General features: G+C 39.5%; 1 long non-coding RNA gene across 1 annotated transcript; it reads left to right on the top strand.

Moving 5' to 3' along the window:
• The first annotated feature begins 3,693 nt into the window (after window positions 1-3,693).
• Window positions 3,694-4,844, top strand: LOC130919308 (uncharacterized). The gene is made up of 3 exons (XR_009063939.1): window positions 3,694-4,252; window positions 4,327-4,378; window positions 4,703-4,844. It is a non-coding gene; the product is annotated as an uncharacterized LOC130919308 (long non-coding RNA).
• The last annotated feature ends 779 nt before the right edge of the window (window positions 4,845-5,623 follow it).

Raw genomic sequence — 5,623 nt, 5'->3', positions numbered from 1 at the left:
AGCCCTTCTGGCACCAACAACCATGCCACGTTCAAAGTCACTCAAATCACCTTTCTTCCCTATACTCATGCTCGGTTTGAACTGCAGATTGTCTTAAACCATGTCTACATGCCTAAATGCACTGAGTTGCCGCCATGTGATTGGCTGATTAGAAATTAAGTGTTAACGAGCAGTTGGACAGGTTTACCTAATAAAGTGGCCGTTGAGTGTATATACCACAGCAAAGACTGATCGTAATTTCTCTAGAAATTGCAGTTTCTAGTTTTAAAAAATATTTTCCAATTACAATTCAGCTCACTTTTTCCCCCTTAAAAATGCTGTTAAACCTCGAGCAGAACAAATCAAATTCATGCATTCGAAAAACCAGGTGAATTTGCCTCACGACAGATGTCGAAAACCTTTGAACGCCCTCGACTAAAATGCAAAGCGTCCACCCGAAAGCGCCGCACGCCTACGTCGGGGTCTTAGTCGGTGTCACGACGGTGTCGACTGAGCCACTTTCCCCGGCTAAAAACTTGTCTGCGTCTCTTTGTGCATTGTGCTTTGAAAAAAAGACGCCTTTGAAAGGCTTTCTCGCGACACGCTCGCCGAAGAAAAGGCGGCGGATTTAAAACGCCGCGAAAAAAAAAAAGCACGTAAAAATAAACAAAATCGGGATGAAAATGTTTCCGCTCCAATACGCCGGAAAAAGTTCTCGTCCTGCCTTTCTTCTTCCCTTTTCTTCCCCGGCGTGGCCAATTTTGTTTTCAGACTCTGCAATAGCAAAAAAATAGCCTTTTCTTATTGCAAATCTCTCACATAATGTATCCTTAAAAGCACATTACTGCGCTAGGAGTTAAGAACACACTTGATATTTACCAGTGAAAAAGGGAAAAGGATTTGAAAAAATAACACCCCCACCCACGTCTACACACTCACTCCTTGAACAATTGCTCGGCACAATCCTATCCTTAATGCCTAAGACCGGCATAAAAGAGGGGAGTTTAAGAATATAGGGATAAGCCCCTTTCAGTTTTCGTTTTTTTTTCTTCCCCTCTCTGAGTCTTAAGGCTCGCTCGGTTTACGCTCTGTGAATAACCGAGCGTCAGGCATCCACTCTAAATAGATATTACAATGATTTGGGAACAATGCGCCGGTGCTTGATTCGCCTTCTCACACGCACGGAAAAATGCGAAGAAGAAGAGGCCGCGCGAGATTAATGTCTGCCGAGATTCTGTTGTTGTGAAGATGCTTTTTGGAGAGGCTAAATCCCTCCCCTCCAGTACAATGCTAGGGCTGCCGATACAAGCGACAGACACGGGGTCACCTCCCCCCGGGGACGCGACATCCCCAGCCAACTGCGCGGCGAGACACAATGGGAAAACATTGCTATTGTCGTCTTTTGATGAGAATTTTGCAATGGAATTGGACCGCTTTATTACTGGCGACAAATCGGGGCGGGCGGCCTCGGGTGCACTTTGCACCGGTTAGTTATTATTATTAGCATTATAGCGTAGAAGGTACAATAGCGCACAATGAAATTGAATGGAAAAAGTGACATTTATGATATGCTCGCGAACAAAAATTTAAATAATGGAAACTATTTTAGAGTAGTTTTCCAGCCCCACAGAATACTCTTCTCCAGGGGTCCCCAAACTACGGCCTGCGTCCGCATTTGGTCCGTCCCCCAGAACAACCCCCCCCCCCCCAATAGTGTTATTTATTTCCTACCTTTTTTCTGTGAAGAACCCAGAGAAGGTTATTTGGTTATTATCTATTGAATTAATAGTGTTATTATCATATCATATTATTAGGGCTGTCAAAATTATCGCGTTAACGGGCGTTAATTAATTTTTTAAATTAATCACGTTCAAATATTTGACGCAATTAACGCAGATGTCCTGCTCAGACAGATTTAAATGACTGTAGAGTGAAAAGCTCACTTGTTGTTATGGAGTTTTGCCGCCCTCTGCTGGCGCTTGGGTGAATGACCATCTCGCATATTGCCTCAAACAGATTACAATGAGGCCGTTTATGGACATTAAGAGTGAAGAGAATGCCACCGGCCGCTTGGGGGCAGCGCCGTTCCATACTCATGTTATTTCTTCAAAACGTGGGAGAATTAGTAGTTGTGAGACGTTTATGCTGTATTCACAATGCAATGCAAATTGCTATTTGTGCTCCACACATATTTCGGTAAGTTTTCTTTGTTTTCGTGGCAATTATGTGTCTCTTGTTGTATTTTGGGTAAGATATGTACAGATATATGTTATACAGTAAAGGCGAGTGGACACAGGCGTTCTTTGGACCGCGCCGTTTATTGGCAACTCCTTCACAACAAACATACAGTGGGGAGAACAAGTATTTGATACACTGCCAATGGGAAAACCCATTGGCAGTGTATCAAATGCTTGCTCTCACAACAAAAATAATATTCCTATCTCTCCCAAAAAAAAAATGTTCACAAAAAGAAAAGCATTTCAGTCTATAGTAATGAGGCCCTATTCTCAAACAACAATGCATAATGAACTGGCATTCCATATCAAAATAGCTACGCAAAATACACGTAAAACTTTGGTCACTCTATTTTTATTATTGTTATTTTTATTCTTATTATTATATTAACTCTACTTTTGATTGAAAATTTTACAAATTTTATTAAAACGAAGACATGAAGAGGGGTTTTAATATAAAATTACTACACTGTAAATGCTAACATTCAAATTAATTAAATGTGATAAGTGAACTAAACTCAATTTTCATCAACCTGTTGTGAACACTACTTTTAAATAAGTAAGTAGTAATTTGGGGTTGGAGAACTTGCTTAACTTGATATATCCCAGTTAAGTCAAATTAGAAAAAATAATTTCTTGTACCCAGTGTCCTTTGGGCGTTCTATCAGACATGCGCAGATCTGCCCTGCCCACTTTCGCGCTCTTTACAACACCTTTCTCAGTTATTTTCGCCATTGTGGGTTTACTTGTCCTCAGCACACTGATTTGGTAAGTACATATTTTACTCTTTTGTAAACCGTCGATTTGTCTTGTTGTAGTGTAGTAGCCTGTGTGCTGCCAGGGAGGAGAAGTGTCAATTACATCAAATATCACCGCTAGCAAGCATGCTATATGACCGTGACAGGAACCTCATCATTTTCAGAAACAAATGTAGACTACAGTTTATGGTAGACTCCCATTTTATGCCGGCCGGCGTTTTGAATTCTTGACAGACGGGGCTCGTAACGTTTTTAGGCGATGGGAGAGGTTTTTAAAACCGATTTAAAACAGTTACCGAGCGGTTTTAAGTTAGCTAGACCGAGGGGAGGTTCGCTTCCTGTTTTAAAAATAAAAACACTAATTCTATCGTTAGCGGGTGTTTTATTTTGTGAAACTAACAGGAAGTGCCTTAATCACTACGGCTAGCTTGAGTAGCGCCGAATTTGCACGTTGTGGATCTAAACGGCTACTTTCTCACGTAAAAATGTTAGAAATGTCGATAAAGTGATTTATTTACAGAGTTAGTGCTAGAATTAAGTCAGCTTCAGTCTGCCTATTTCGGCTCAGGTAAGAGCTAAATGCACAGTCAGACCTTATGTGCGCCAACGTAATCGGTTCTTGCGTTGGAGCAGGGGTCCCCAAACTACGGCCCGCGGGCCGGCCGGATACGGCCCGCCTCCACAATTGGTCCGGCCCCCTGAAACCCCCCCAAAATAGTGTTATTATTTCCTGGCTTTTTTCTGTGAAGAACCCAGACAGGGTTATTTGGTTATTATCTATTTAATTAATTGTGTTATTATTATTCATTATTATATGATATTATATTATGTTATAATTATTTTTATTTTATTTTGTTCCAAGAAGAATTCAGAAAGGGTTATTTAATTATGGCTTTCTGAAAAACAATAATTTTTTTACATTTAGGCACTGCTGCAATCGTCACACTTTTTCTGTTACAAACTGACCCGGCCCCTCATCAGAGAAGGGAAAAGTCATGTGGCCTTCACAGGAAAAGGTTTGGGGACCCCTGCTTTAGAGTGTTTGTCATCTGCCCTTCCATTTGCTTTTCTTCATGTGCAGTGCTCCCCCTCCATGTTTGATCAAACTGCACTGATAATTTGAAATTGTTTTAAAATGCATTAATCGCAAAAATCAGAGGACTAGATCACATTTCCCCCTGTTATTTCACCACTTTAACTTTGGTCTAACCTAATATAGGAATACAGATAGAAAGAGTGCAGAGATCACACTCGACGCCATAACAACCTGGTGTGTTTAAGGTTGGTCATTTATGTGCCTATATTTTGAAATTGTTGCCTTAATTTTGAGTTCTTTTTCACCATCCCCCAATCAGGCTGAAGCAAATGGTCAAAAGTCCACACATACCTCAGTCTCAGCAATTACAGGTATGTTTCATACACTGATCAATGAATCATTTAATATTTGTATTTGTTTCATGGGTTGGGATAACAAACATGCATTAATGTTTTTACAGATGGATTAAGAAATTAATTGTACATCTCAATTTGAATGTTCATAATAATCAATTACGTTAATTTAAAAATAACTCATTGTTAAACATTTTAGTTTGTGAATATTAAAATAATTTATTGCAGATTTTAATTTGTGATTAAAAATAATTGGACATTTTAATTTGTGACTGTTAAGAAAAAATTTAACTTTTTTTTTTCTAACAAGTTCTCAATGCTGAAATTATCATGTCTTTTCAGGTCAACCAAAGCAGTATTCTCTAATGCAGTGGACTTGCAAGTACTGCACATTTTCTGCTGAAAAGAGCCTACTTGCTTAAGCATTACCGCTTAAAACATGGATACCACACTCGGACATCCCTACTCCCATGTCTTCATAAGGACTGCCGCTGCACATTTAAATCTTTTAATGCACTCAAAGTACACCTATCGACATGGCACTCTCAAAAAGATGCAGGCAAAAGTGGAGAAACTGCATTTGACCGTCAGTTGTGCAACTTTGTGGAGCCCTGCTCAGAAGCAGACTTCTTTACCCATTTGCGAGGACATCTTAAGCTGAGGCAAATGGTTACTTGCCCATATCAAGACTAACTTTCAGAGCAGTATTTATTCGACCTTCACTGCACACAAAAGCAAAGAAATGTGAAATGTGTTTGAGCCATAGTGTGGGTAGGACATTTGTGTCTAAATCATTCAATCCCAATAAAAGTTGCTTTAATAAAAAAAAACTTATTTTTAATCAAAGAAAAAGAACCTTTTGCAAAAATATATTTTTTTGAAAATATATATATTTTTAAATATATATATTTTTTATTGACGTGTCACTTTTTTTTTTAAAGGAAAAAGTTTAAAACTTTTTAAAGTGGAAAAAGTTTTGAACGCATTTCTTTTTTTCTTTTTGAAGTGGAAAAGGTTTTAAAGGCACTTTTTTTTTCGATTGAATCATTTTGACACAAAGATACGACTTCAACGCTACTTCCGACATGTTTGAGTGGCAGGTGACTACACCAATGGCATAAAAGAATGACTAATGGCCACCAGGGCTCCATCGAGCCATCGGACTCTGCTCGAGTCCAAGCCGAAAATAGGGCACTGGTACGGGGGGGTGACATCGGCATCTCACCGGAGTGCCCGCGCTGGTATGGTGCGCTGCTGCTTAAT

The sequence above is a fragment of the Corythoichthys intestinalis genome, chromosome 7 (assembly GCF_030265065.1).
Source record: "Corythoichthys intestinalis isolate RoL2023-P3 chromosome 7, ASM3026506v1, whole genome shotgun sequence".
NCBI lineage: Eukaryota > Metazoa > Chordata > Actinopteri > Syngnathiformes > Syngnathidae > Corythoichthys > Corythoichthys intestinalis.
This window is presented reverse-complemented; position numbering and strand designations above follow the sequence as displayed.